Source organism: Gorilla gorilla, chromosome 13, assembly GCF_029281585.2.
Source record: "Gorilla gorilla gorilla isolate KB3781 chromosome 13, NHGRI_mGorGor1-v2.1_pri, whole genome shotgun sequence".
Lineage (NCBI taxonomy): Eukaryota > Metazoa > Chordata > Mammalia > Primates > Hominidae > Gorilla > Gorilla gorilla.
Genome location: NC_073237.2, coordinates 40,470,401 through 40,485,542, shown reverse-complemented (window position 1 = coordinate 40,485,542; position 15,142 = coordinate 40,470,401). Strand labels below are relative to the sequence as shown.

General features: G+C 35.8%; 1 long non-coding RNA gene across 2 annotated transcripts in view; it reads left to right on the top strand.

The window, feature by feature from the left end:
- LOC129524574 (uncharacterized) overlaps positions 1 to 15,142 on the top strand; it is a 248,486-nt gene that overhangs the window by 95,629 nt on the left and 137,715 nt on the right. For both annotated transcript variants that reach the window (XR_008668399.2, XR_008668398.2), the window contains exon 3: positions 2,720 to 2,836. This is a non-coding gene — a long non-coding RNA (uncharacterized lncRNA). The remainder of the gene's footprint in view (positions 1 to 2,719; positions 2,837 to 15,142) is intronic.

The following is a 15,142-nucleotide window of genomic DNA, read 5'->3' as shown; positions in this document are numbered from 1 at the left end:
CCTAATTTTCGTATTTTTATTAGAGGCTGGGTTTTGCTCTGTTGGCCAGGCTGGTCCCAAACTCCTGAGCTCAAGTGATCCTCCCACCTCAGCCTCCTAAAATGCTGAGATTAGAGGTGTGAGCCACCACCCCTAGCCTAAGAGGTTTTTTTAAAACACTCTTCAAAATACAGTCGACAGGTTTCTTCTTAAAAATAAAATAGATTATAGATGTATTCTTTAAGGAAGCAGGAGAGATCTAGTGCTTATTTCCACAACTGCATTCCTGCTATGTCTACTCTCTTTTGAAAGAATGTGTGCAGTGAGTTAGATTTTGTGCTAGAAATGCCAAAGGTGAAAAATAGAAAAATATTATACAAGTTAAGGATTATATGTATATATTCATTTCTTCAACAATGATTTATTAAATAACTATTTCTTCCAGGCACTGTTCTAGGCATTGAAGATACAGAAGTAACCTAAATGGATATGAACTTTTCTCATGGTGTTCCAGTGTGGGAAGACAGACAATAATAATAAAAAAGAGTGAATATGTGTCAGAGTGTGAAGAGAGTTTTGGAGAAAAAAGACTGAGTTGGTAGAGGGTACTGGGGTTGCTATTTTAGACAGGATGATCAGGAAAAATCTCTTTAATTTGGTGAAAATTAAGCAAACACCAAAATGCAATGAGGTGGCTATGTTGGGGAAAATGTAAATTACAATTTATAAAATGCATTACAAAGTGTATTATTTTATTTGAGTTCTACAACAACTGTAGGAAGCTAGATATATATTATTATCATTCTTAATCTTGTGGAAACTACAGTTAAGAGAGGGCAAGGGAGTTGAAGTTACCTGCCTAGTAGAGAGGGGTGTTATATTTAATCCAGGTCAAATATTACTAGTTCTGCAACAGGTCTTGACAAAATCGCTTACTTTCTCTAAGCCTCAGTCACCTAATTATTAAGATGGGGATAATAGTAATAGTGACCCCATAGAGTTGTGACAATTGTAAGATGATCTGTATAAATCAATTTAGTGTTTGGCGTAGGCGTCTGACAAGCCTTGACTCTAGATCAGGGGTCAGCAAACTATTGCCCTCAGGCCATAGCCGGTCTGCTGTCTGTTTTTGTAAAACATGCAAGCTAAGAATGGTTTTTACATTTTAAATGGTTGGAAAACCAAAAGAACATTATGTGGACTTCAAATATCATTGTCCATAAATAAAGTTTTATTGGAACACAGTCATTCTCATTCATTTATGTTTGTCTAAAGCTGTTTTATGCTACAACAGCAAAATTGAGGAGTTATAACAGAGACCATATAGCCGGCAAAGCTGAAAATTTGCTAACTGACCCTTTACAGAAAAATTTTACTGATCCCTACTCTGGATAGAAGTGCTCAACTTTGCTGCCCAAGCTATGTGTTGTTTCTTTTTATTTCATTTATTTTTATATTATTTTATTTTTAATAAGCATATAATAATTTTACATATTTTGGGGGTACCTAGTTATGTTGTGATATGTACCATGCACAGTGATCAGATCAGGGTAACTGGCATATCCAGCATCTCAAACATTTATTGTTTCTTTGTGTTGGGATAATTCAATATCCTCCTTCTAGCTATTTAAAACTATATATTATTGTTAACTATAATCGTCCTATAGTGCTATAGAACGCTATAAATTATTCCTCCTACTTGTCTGTAAATTTGTATTCTTCAACAAATCTCTTCCTAACCCCAACTTCCACCACTCTTCCCAGCCTCTAATATCCTTTGTTCTACTTTTTACCCCTTCGAGATCAACATTTTTTTTTAGCTCCCACATGTGAATGAGAACATATAGTGTTTAAATTTCTGTTCCTGACTTATTTTACTTAACAAAATGCCTCCCAGTACCATACGAGTTGCCACAAATGACAGGATTTCATTCTTTTTTATGGCTAAATAGAATTCCATTGTGTTTATATACCACCTTTTCTTTGTCCATTCATCTGTGGTTGGACACCTACCTCAAGGTTGATTCCATATCTTGATTATTGTGAATAGTGCTGGAATAAACATGGGAGTGTATATATCTCTTGGATATACTGATCTCCTTTCTTTCGGATGAATGCCCAGTAGTGGGATTGTTAGATCATATGGTAGTTCAACTTGTAGTTTCTTAAGAAACCTCCATATGGTTCTTCATAGTGGTTGTACTAGTTTACATCACATCAACAGTGTATAAGAGTTCCCTTTTCTTTGCATACGTCTTGCCCTTTCAAGTCTGCAAAGAGGTCTGCCTGTACCCCCTAATCTAAAGTAGTTCCTTCCATACCAACCTCAGCTCTTAACTTCTTTCCATTGCTATGTTTTATTTTCATCAATGCACTCACTAGTGTCTGAAATTATCCTATTTATTTTGTGCTTGTTTATCAATTTCCTTCCCACTTGATGAAATACTCTGCTTGTGTAAAAAATCCATCTGACATCTTGTCAGTTAGAGTTTTAGGATATATTTATGTTTTGCCTATATGTCTTTGGTCTTATTTCTCAGTTTCCTATGAACTCTGAATGGTAAAGAAGTGTTGTTGATAGATTCTGCTCAAAATCTCTAGAAGCATGTACAGATTGTTTCTTTTGAAGAATGGGACTATACTCTAGATCTTATCTGACTTTATTTTCTCTCTTTATTTTACCTTGTTTGTACATATAACTCCCTATTCTTTTTTTTTTTTTTTTTTTTTTTTGACACAGAATCTCACTCTGTCACTCAGGCTAGAGTGCAGAGGCACAGTCACAATTCACTATAGCCTCCATCTCCTGGCTCAAGTGATCCTCCCACCTTAGCCTCTCCAGTAGCTAGGATTACAGGTATGTGCCACTGTTCCCCACTAATTTTTGTGTTTTTTGTAGAGACAGGGTTTCACCATGTTACACAGGCTGGAACTTCCTATTATTTTAATAACTCCAATATATAGGTAAAATTAGTTTAACTATTATAATTTGGATGGAAATTTGTGATAATTTATTATTACAAACAGTGATACAATGAGTATTTTGTTATTTTGTTCATTTGTGCAAGTATTTCTGTAGAATAGTATTATATGTAAATATTATCTCAAGAAATATGCCTATTTTAAAGTTTATAGATATTGACAAATTGCTTTCTAAAGAGCTGTATGAATCTTTATGCTCCCTAACAGCACCTCTTCCCCATATCTTAACTAACACTGGATATTGTAAAGATTTTTCATTTCAGGCCAATCTGGTATGTAAAATGTGATACTGCATTACTATTTTAATTTTTTCATTGAATATATATGACTGGACATATTTGCTTAAGTGTGGTGGTCATTTGTATTCCTTTTTCTGTAGATTACCATTCATATCATTACTCCTCAAAAATGTTGAATTGTCCTTTGTTAAAATTGATTTTTATGAGTTCTTTAAAAAATTTTGACATTATTTCTTTTTAATCTCATGTATGTTTTAAATATTTCCCATTTGTCTATTAATTATCTTTGAGTTTTGCTTCTGGTGTCTTGTAGCCAAATCTATCAGCTTTTTCTTTGTGGCTGTTAGATTTTAAGCCTTGAAGAACTTCTTCACTCAAAAATTATAAAAATATTTCTCTGTATTTTCTTCTAGTAATTTTATAAATTTTTAATGTTCAGCTCTTTCATCTATCCAATTTTGCCTAATGTAACCGATCTAAATTAAATTCTCCCTTAATAGTTATCTGCCTCACTATTATTTACTGAGTTGCCATTTTTTAAAAACTACTTATTTGAAATGTTAACATCTAAAAACATATGCAGTTATTTCTTGATTATATTTTTTTAAGTAAAAAAATTAAAATTAAAGAACAGAATAAATACAAAAGTACACAAATTGTGAACAAAAACTTGATTAATTTACAAAGCAAACACACCATGTAACTATCAGCTATGTCCAGGAATGAAATTATTACTATCTCAGAAAACTGTGTTCTGTAGGTAGTCCATTATATCTTCAAATATTGATAATTCTGTCTTTTAGAAATATATTTTAATTTTGCTCCTACTATGTTAGGAAGGTCTCCAGAAATATACAAGGACCTCTTTCTCTTGTTCCTGCTTTAAATGGGGAATGCTTTTGATCTTTTGTTATTAAACATGAGATTTCCTGTAGGTTCTTGGTAGATTCTCCCCAATAAAGTACAGAAAAATGTTTTTGTATTCCAAATTTATAAAGATAAAAAAACATGCATAGGAACTGAATTTTTGCAAGGCAACAATCAGAATTGCCTGAAGGTGACCTTATAGGCTCAGGCTGGCTTGCTTGAACATCAGGCTAGCTGGGACAACAACATTTCTCCTACATCAGTAGGAGAAAATTCACTGAAATTCAGCTTTCACCCTCTCTCTGCCCCACCTTTGAAGGAGAAACTAAAACATCTCACCTCACTAATATCTTTACTAAGACAGGTGGCTGACCTACTCAGGCAATTCCTCTAAACTGTTTTTGCTCCAAATCCAGAAAACCGGATGCTAGGCAGCCTGAGTGCTCTCCCCACCCACAAGATAGACTCTCATGATTGAATTATCAGGAGGAGAGATGAGGGTGTGGAGGTGATAGCAGAGGTTGGCAGTAGACCTCTGGGTCTACTGGGTTAGCAGTGCTTTGGCTTCGTTTGTCTTCCTGTGTCATGTTGAAAGGATTAGGGGTTTCCACTTACGCCATCTCTTCATTTCTGGTTCCTGGCATTTATAAATTCTCCGTTTCCGAAAAAGTGTATTCTTCAATAGGTGTAACATTGTAGAATTCATCTGATACTTTGTTCGTAGAGATGGTGCTCACTCAGGTTAGAGCCACCAGCTCGGGAAATTACATGAATAGCATCTATCATGATTATCACATTTTAAAGCCAATTTGTTAATGAATTGCATTATATTAATAGATATATTACTGCTTAACTTTTCTTTCTTGTGATAAAACGCTAACATGATCTAATGCTAGTCTGATTCACCAGTATTTATTTATCATTATAAAAATCTCTATTAATGAGTAGGAGGACTTTATAGTTTTTTTTGTAAATAATTTTGGCACAATTTTGGGGAGGCTTTTTATCTTTATTTCTGCGCTCTGAACAAATTTAAGTAACAAGGAGTTATCTGTTCTTTTTGAATTTAGCAAAACTGACTAGTAAAACTGGGCATGTGCATTTTGTAGAGAGGGTAGATATTGATATGCTTTCAATACGTTTTTTCACTATTGTCTAATTGAGGCTTCCTATTTTTAAACTCAAAATTAGTAGTTTAAGCTTTTCTGGGAAATTTTCTGTAATTATCCATTTCATCTAATTTCCCCTTCCCCCAACCCATTACAATAATTTTTTTTTTTTTTTTGAGAAGGAGTCTCGCTCAGTTGCCCAGGTTGGAGTGCAGTGGCACAATCTTGGCTCACTGCAAGCTCTGCCTCCTGGGTTCATGCCATTCTCCTACCTCAGCCTCCTGAGTAGCTGGGACTATAGGTGCCTGCCACCACACCCGGCTAGTTTTTTGTATTTTTAGTAGAGACGGGGTTTCACCGTGTTAGCCAGGATGGTCTTGATCTCCTGACCTGGTGATCCGCCCACCTCGGCCTCCCAAAGTGCTGGGATTACAGGTGTGAGCCACTAGAATAAATTTTTATGTTATTGTCTTTAACTTTAAAAAATATGACCCATATTCCCTTTCTTGTTCTGAATTTATTATTAATAGCTTTTGTATAAAAAGACTTTCCAAAGTTTCTGTTTCTAAAGAACTAGTTTAAGAAATTGTTTTTATAGGCATGCTTTATTTTGTTGAATTTCATAGATGTTGCGTTTTTTATACAGTGAAGGATTGAGGCACTTCTGCATCTAGCAAGTCTATTGGCATCATTTCTCCAACAGCATGTACTCACTTGTGTCTCTGTGTCACATTTGGTATGCTATGGTGATCTGTGATCAGTGATCTTCGATGTTATTATTGCAATTATTTTGGGGTGCCATGAACCATTCCCATGTAGTATGGTGAACTTAATTAATAAGTGTGTGTGTTCTGACTGTTCCACTAACTGGCTGTTTCTCTGTTTCTCTTCCTCCCTTGGGCCTTTCTATTCCCTGAGACACAATAATATTGAAATTAGACCAATTAATAACCCTACAATGGCCTCTCAGTGTTCAAGAGAAAGGAAGAGTTATACATCTCTCCCTTGAAATCGAAAGCTGGAAATAATGAACCTTGGTGAGGAAGGCATGTTAAAAGGCTGAGATAGGCTGAAATCTAGGTCACTCATGCCAAACAGTTAGCTAAGTTGTAAATGCAAAGGAAAATTTTTAGATGAAAATTAAAAGTGCTAGTCTAATGAACAGATGAATGATAAGAAAGTGAAACAACCTTGTTGCTAATATGGAGAAAGTTTTAGTGGTCTGGATAGAAGATCAAATCAGCACAGTATTCGCTTAAGCCAAAGTCTAATCCAGAGCAGGAACCTAAGTCTCTTCAATTCTGTGAAGATTGAGAGAGGTAAGGAAGCTGCAGAGGAAAAGTTTGAAGTTAGCAGAGGTTGGCTCATGAGGTTTAAGGAAAGAAGCCATGTCCATAACATAAAAGTGCAAGGAGAAACAGCAAGTGCTTTTTTGTAGAAGCTGCCATAAGTTATCCAGAAGATTTAGCTAAGATCATTGATGAAGGTGGCTGCATACACTAAACAACAGAGTTTCAAAGTAGACAAAACAGCCTTCTATTGGAAGAAGATGCTATCCAGCACTTTGATAGCTAGAGAGGAGAAGTCAATGTGTGGCTTCAAAGCTTCAAAGGATAGGCTGACTCTCTTGTTAGGGGATAATGCAGCTGGTGACATCAAGTTGAAGCCATTGCTAACTGACCATTCTGAAAATCCTAAAGCCCTTAAGAATTATGCTAAATCTACTCTACTGTGCCCTATAAATGGAACAACAAAGCCTGGATGACAGCACATCTGTTTACCATGGCTTGTTTATTTAATAAAGTCCACTGTTGAGACCTAATGCTCAGAAAATAGGATTCCTTTTAAAGTATTACTGCTCATTTGAATGTGCTTGGTCACCCAAGTACTCTGATGAAAATGTGTAAGGAGACTGATGTTTTCCTACCTGATAACACAACATCCATTTTGCAGCCCGTGAATTAAGGAGTAATTTCAACTTTTAAGTCTTATGATTTAATAAATACATTTCGTAAGGCTATAGCTGCCATAGATAGTGATTCCTCTGATGGATCTGGGCAAAGTAAATTGAAAACCTGCTGGAAAGGATTCATAATTCTAGATTCTATTAAGAACATTTGTGTTAGGAATGTGGCAAGTCATTTACTTCTTCCAGTGTCCTTCAAGGCCATGAAAGGACTCATACTGAAGAACCTGAGGAATGTAAGAAATGTGGTAAAGCCTTCAGTTGTTCCAGTTCCCTTTGAAAGCATGAAATTTCTTATATGTGGTTTTAAAAAACCGTATGAATGTAAGAAATGTGTTAAAGCTTTCAGATGTTCTAATTTCACTAGAACACATGAAAAAACTCACACTGGAGAAAAACCCAACAAATATAAGGAATATGAGAATGTATGCAATTTCCCCAGTTCCCTTTAAAAACAGAAGAACCTATACTAGGAAGAAAACCTCATAAATGCACAAAGGTGGTAAAGCATTCCATTTTCCCAGTTGCTTTCAGATACATGAAAGAATTCACAATAGAGATATACCTTGTAATTTTCAGAAATGTGGTAAGGCCTTTAGTTTTTTTATTTTTCTTGAAATCATGGAAGGACTCAGTGCAGAAAAGCCTTATGAATGTAAACATTTGGTAAGTCCTTTAGTTGTTCCTGTTCCATTTGAAGATATGAAAGAACTCATTTCTGAGACTAACCCTATAAATGTATACAGTGTGGGAATGCTTTTATTTCTCTGATATTTATTCAAAGATGCATGATAACATATACCTTATAAATAAAAGCATGCTGAGATAAAACCCCAGTAGTTTGGAAAATACAGGGAAGTTTTCAATTGTAACAGTTACTTTAAAAGTTATGTGAAAACTCCCACTGGAATGGAATCTCATAAATATAGGTTAATTGGAACTTGTGATGCAAAGTAATTATTGCATAATGCTAAAAATGCACATAAATTTTATACTCATCACAAATGTATTTGTCAGTGGTTCATTGTTAAAGAGGGACTCTATACTTTTGATTTTCACTTGTTTTGTAAGGAATCATGGAGGTGAGAATTCTGTAGATACTCTATAAGCCATAGTACATGAATTTAATAGGCAGTGGTTTTATTCTCATCAGTTAATAAAATGTTTGTGTATCCACTTAAAAGTGTGTTAGACCCCTAGGTGAGTTGAAATGCATTTCTAATATGTAGGCGTCTTTAATTTTCATGTAGTTGTTTAATTGTTCTGTAATTAATGGGCCATGGAAAAATGAGTTCTTGTTAATTGTTTGAATTTTCTTAGTGGTTTTATGTGTCAAGTTTTAGTTAGTACTTACCCATTATATATATAATATATATAATATATTACATATAATTATATATTTATAGATGTGATTTATATATAATTATATATAGTATATATGATATATATATCCCACCATTTTAATGGGAAAGACTATTTTTTGGCCGTAAAAGATGTTTCTTCAATTTTCTTTGCTAATAAAGAGTTGTGATCAATTTTCAAAAAAAAAAAAGAACACTAGTGATTCATGGGAAGAGGTAAAAATATGCACATTAACAGGAGTTTGGAACAGGTTGATTCCAGCTCTCATGGATAACTTCGAGGGGCTCAATACTTCAGTGGAGGAAGTAAATGCAGATGTTCTGGAAATAACAAGAGAACTAGAGTTCAATGTTGAAGCCTGGAGATGTGACTGTGACTGAATTGCTACAATTTCATTATAAAGTTTACATGAATGAGGAGCTGCTTCTTATGGATGACCAAATAAAGTAGTTTCTTGTTATGGAATCTGAAGCTGGTGAAGATACTATGAACATTGTTGAAATGATGACAAAGAGCTTAGAAGGTTACCTAACTTATTTGATAATTCAGTGGCAGTGTTTAAGAGAATTGTCTACAAATTTGAAAAAAGTTATATGAGTGAAATGCTATCAAATAGCATCGCAGGCTTCTTGTATTAAAAGCTTGGTTTATTTATTTTCAACTCTTTCTTTTCAGTTAATACCTGTATTTAAGTTGATTTTTTTGCTAAGTGCTTCTTTGCTCATCACACAGACTTTGTCAGTAATTCCTTAATAATTCTGATTTCCTTTTTGATTTCCTCTTTAATGTAAGTAATTTAGGAGGGTATTTTTAATCTTTAAAGAGACAGATTTTCATTTGATGTATTGAGTAACTTGTTATTCGATTTATAATATGATTCTATTTTTCTCCCAAGTCAGTACATTAAGTTCTGCCTCATTTTCTTAAAAGTTGCATTGCATTAAGTTTTATACATGCATCATAATTTATTAAACCAGTATCATATAGGTAGAGATTTAGAGCCTTTAGAATTTTAGCTTGTACAAAGAGTGCTACAAAATATTTTTATCAACGCTTATGTACAGGTATTTCTTCAGGAGAGCACCCTAGAATTGAAATCATAGGGTCAAAAACTTATGTATATTTTACATTAGATAGATACCACTCAATTGGGTTTCAAAGACTTACATATGTACCAACAACAATACTGTTTCATTTCATCCTCATCATAAGTAGGTGTGGTCAAACTTCTAATTTTCTTTGTGCCAATCAAATTATGGTATGGAGAACAGTGGTCCCCAAAGATGTCCATGCCCTAGTTCTGGGAACATGGCAAATGGGATTTTGTAGATATGATTAAGATATGGACCTTTAGATGGGAGATTGTCCTCATTATCCTATCCAGTAGGGCCCAAAATAATCACACAAGCTCTTAGAAGCAGAAGAGAGAGTCAGAAGAAGGGGTGAGAGAAATACAGCATAAGAAGACGACCCACAATTGCTGGTTTTAAAGATGGAAGAAAGAGGCTATGAGCCAAGGAATGTGCTGGCTTCTAGAAGCTGGGAATGACCCCTGGCTTACAGTGAGTGAGAAAATCAAGACCCCAGTCCTGTAACTACGAGAAACTGAAATCTGCCAACAGCCTGAATAAAGACAAAACATGCTTCCCTAGAATAAACAGGAAACATGCTTCCCTAGAGCCTCCAGAAAGGAAGGCAGCCTGCCATCATCTTGAGAGTATATTGAGACCCATTTCAGACTTCTGATCTACAGAACTGTAAGGTAATAAATTTATGTTGTTGTAAGCTACTAAAATGTGATGATTTGTTATGCTAGCAATGGAAAATGAATACATTGATGCTTTAATTTTCTTTCCAAGATAAGAAGTAAATTGGAGCATTTAATTTTTTATTTACAGTGTTATTGAATTGTGATTAGAAAATGTGATCTGTTTGTTTTTATTTTTAAATTTTATCAATATTTCCTTTGGGGCCTAATATGCTAATGTAGTTTTTGTCTCCTGACAGGACGCTGATTAACATTCTAGTGTATGTAAATATCTCAATTTTTATTTGAAAATAATACACATTCACCATTTATCGGGTATAAAATGCAATGTTGCTATGTGGAACTATTAGATAAAACTTAGTTATTTAAATCCTTTATATTTTTACTTAATTTTTTTCAATCACCTGAGCTCCTAAATTCTGAAAGATTTTCTAAATTCTTCTATAATGATTGCAAATTTCAAAATTTATCATTGTGTTTTTTCTAATTGAAATGATGAAATATTTGATGCTAATGAAAATTTCAAAGCATATAAATGAATAGCTATGACTATTGGTTGATCTTATGAACTAGAACATTACCAACTGATAGGCTTTGGCTGTGTCCCCACCCAAATCTCATCTTGAATTCCCATGTGTTTTGGGAGGGACCAAGTGGGAGGTAATTGAATTATGGGGGCATGTATTTCCCTTGCTGTTCTCATGATAGTGAACAAGTCTCACAAGATCTGATGGTTTTAAAAAAGGGAGTTTCCCTGCACAAGCTCTCTTCTCTTGTCTGTTGCCATGTGAGTCATGCCTTTCACTTTGCAACATGATTGTGAGCTCTCTTCAGCCACGAGTAGCTGTAAATCTATAAACCTCATTCTTTTGTAAATTGCCCAGTCTCAGGTATGTCTTTATCAGCAGCATGAAAATGGACTAATATACCAATACTTTGCAACACCTCTGTGACTTCCTGTATCTTATTCGTCTTCTTTCCTTAAGAGTTAATCAACTATTCTCAATTTAGTTTTCATCATTTCCTTGCTTAAAAAAATTATATCATATATGCATTTCTATTCCTAGGCAATATATTACTCAAGTTTTGTTTGCCTTTGAGCTGTAAAAACTGTTGTATAGTCGTTTCTCCAGGAAAACGGAACCAATAGGATATACAGTTGACCCTTGAAGAAGCCACATATAACTCCCCATGCAGCTGAAAATCCACATATAACTTTTGACTTTCAAAAATTTGGGCTAGGTGCAGTGGCTCATGCCTGTAATCCCAGCACTTTGGGAGGCTGAGGCGGGCAGATCACAAGGTCAGGAGATGGAGGCCATCCTGGCTAACATGGTGAAACCCCCTCTCTATTAAAAATACAAAAAATTAGCTGGGCATGGTGACACATGCCTGTAGTTCCAGCTACTTGGAAGGCTGAGGCGGGGGAATCTCTTGAACCTGGGAGGCAGACGTTGCAGTGAGCTGAGATTGTGCCCCTGAACTCCAGCATGGGCGACAGAGTGAGACTTCCCCTCCAAAATAAAAAAAAAATTGACTACTAATAGCCTAACATTTATCAGAGCCTTACTGATAACAGACAGTCAATGAACATATGTTATGTATGTTATATGTGTTATATAGTATATCTTATTATAAAGTAAGCTAGAGAAAAGAAAGTGTTATTAAGAAAATTATAAGAGAATATGTATTGACTATTCATTAAGTGGAACTGGATTGTTGTATTGTTCTTCATTCTTATCATCTTCACATTGAGAAAGCTAAGGAGGAGGAGGAGAAAGCTAAGGAGGAAAGCTAAGGAGGAGGAGGAGAAAGCTAAGGAGGAAAGCTAAGGAGGAGGAGGGGACCTGCGCAGTTCAAACCTGTTGTTCAGTTGTTTCTGAAGTGGTTGTGATTTACCTCTTTAACAGCAGTTGTCTAACAATATATTTCTGTCAATTCACTTTCTTAACATTCAGTGTCCTGAATGGTACTGCTGAGGCTTTCTTCTAGGGTTCTTATGGTTTTAGGTCTTACATTTAAGTCTTTAATCCATCTTGAGCTAATTTTTGTATAAGGTGTAAGGAAGGGGTCCAGTTTCAGTTTTCTACATATGGCTAGCCAGTTTTCCAAACACCGTTTATTAACTAGAGAATCCTTTCCCTATTGGTTGTTTTTGTCAGGTTTGTCAAAGGTCAGATGGTTGTAGACGTGTGGTGTTATTTCTGAGGCCTCTGTTCTGTTCCATTGACCTATATATCTTTTTTTGGTACCAGTACCATGCTGTTTTGGCTACTGTAACCTTGTAGTATAGTTTGAAGTCAGGTAGCATGATGCCTCCAGCTTTGTTCTTTTTGCTTAGGATTGTCTTGGCTATGCGGGCTCTTTTTTGGTTCCATATGAACTTTAAAGTAGTTTTTTCCAATTCTGTGAAGAAAGTCAATGGTAGCTTGATGGGGATAGCATTGAATCTATAAATTACTTTGGGCGATATGGCCATTTTCACAATATTGATTTTTCCTACCCATGAGCATGGAATTTTTCTCATTTGTTTGTGTCCTCTCTTATTTCTTGAGCAGTGGTTTGTAATTCTTCTTGAAGAGGTCCATCACATCCCTTTTAAGTTGCTTCCTAGGTATTTTATTCTCTTTGCAGCAATTGTGAAAGGGAGTTCATTCATGATTTGGCTCTCTTTTTGTCTATTATTGGTGTATAGGAATGCTTGTGTTTTTTGCACATTGATTTTGTATCCTGAGACTTTTCTGAAGTTGTTTATCAGCTTAAGGAGATTTTGGGCTGAGACAATGGGGTTTTATAGATATACAATCAGTCATTGGCAAACAGAGACAATTTGACTTCTTGTTTTCCTGTGTGAATCACTTTATTTCTTTCTCTTGCTGGATTGCCCTGGCCAGAACTTCCAACACTATGTTGAATAGGAGTGGTGTGTTGCAGGAAGTCAGGGACCCCAAACAGAGGGACTGGCTGAAGCCGCAGCAGAAGTACATAAATTGTGAAGATTTGACGGACATTTGTTAGTTCCCCAAATTAATACTTTTATAATTTCTTATGCCTGTCTTTACTACAGTCTCTGAACATAAATTATGAAGATTTCATGGTCATTTATTACTTCCCCAATCAATATTCTTATAATTCCCTACGCCTGTCTTTACTTTAATCTCTTAATCCCATCATCTTTGTAAGCTGAGGATGTATGTCACCTCAGGACCAGGTGATGATTGTGTTATCTGTACAAATTGTTTGTAAAACATGCGTGTTTGAACAATATGAAATCTGGGCATCCTAAAAAAAGAAAAGGATAACAGTGATTTTCAGGGAACAAGGGAGATAACCATAAGGTCTGACTGCCTGCGGGGCCAGGCAGAACAGAGTCATATTTCTCTTATTGCAGAAAACGAATAGGAGAAATAGCGCTGAATTCTTTTCCAAGGAGTAACCCTAGGAAAGGAATGCATTCCCAGCGGTGGGTCTATGGATGTCTGCTCTGGGAGTGTCTGTCATATGTGGTTGAGGATTAGGGATGAAATACGCCCTGGTCTCCTGCAGCACCCTCAGGCTTACTAGGATTGGGAAATTCCAGCCTGGTGAATTCTAGTCAGACCAGTTGACTGCTCCCAAACACTGTTTCCTGTTAAGATGTTTATCAATGACAATGCATGCCTAGCGGGACATGGAACCTCATCAGTAATTCTAATTTTGCCCTGGCCTTGAGATCTTGCTCTGCCTCTCTGCCCTTGTGGTCTTTTATTGCCCTTTCAAGCATGTGATCTTTGTGACTTACTCCCTGTTCATACCCCCCTCCCCTTTTGAAATCCGTAATAAAACCTTGCTGGTTTTGCAGCTCAAGGGGCATCACAGAACCTACCAATAGGTGATGTCACCCCTGGAGGCCCAGCTGTAAAATTTCTCTCTTTTGTACTCTTTATTTCTCAGAGTGGCCAACACTTAGGGAAAATAGAAGAACCTACGTTGAAATATTGGTGGCTGGTTCCCCCGATAGTGGTGAGAAAGGGCCTCCTTGTCTTGTGCCAGTTTTCAAAGGGAATGCTTCCAGCTTTTGCCTATTTAGTATGATATTGGCTGTGGGTTTGTTATAAATAGCTGTTATTATTTTGAGATACGTTCCATCAATACCTAGTTTATTGAGACTTTTTAGCATGAAGGGGCATTGGATTTTATCAAAGGTCCTTTCTGCATCTATTGAGATGATCATGTGGTTTTTGTCATTGGTTCTGTTTATGTGATGGATTATGTTTATTGATTGTTGTATGTTGAACCAGCCTTGCATCCCAGGGATGCAGCTGACTTGATCGTGGTGGATAACCTTTTTGATGTGCTGCTAGATTTGGTTTGCCAGTATTTTATTGAAGATTTTCACATCAATTTTCATCAGGGATATTGGCCTGAAATTTTCTTTTTTTTGTTGTGTCTTTGCTAGGTTTTTGTATCAGGATGATGCTGGCCTCATAAAATGAGTTAGTGAGGAGTCCCTCTTTTCCCACTGTTTGGAATAGTTTTAGAAGGAATGGCACCAGCTTCTCTTTCTACCTCTGGTAGAATTCAGCTGTGATCCATCTGGTCCTGGGCTTCTTTTTTGTTGGTAGTCTAATAATTACTGCCTCAATTTAAGAACTTGTTATTGTTCTATTCAGGGATTCAACTTCTTCCTGGTTTAGTCTTGGGAGGGTGGATGTGTCCAGGAATTTATCCATTTCTTCTAGATTTTGTAGTTTACTTGCATAGAGGTGTTTATAGTATTCTCTGATGGTAGTTTGTATTTCAGTGGGATCAGTGGTGATATCCCCTTTATCATTTTTTATTGTGTCTGTTTGATTCTTTTCTCTTTTCTTCTTTATTAGTCTGGCTAGCA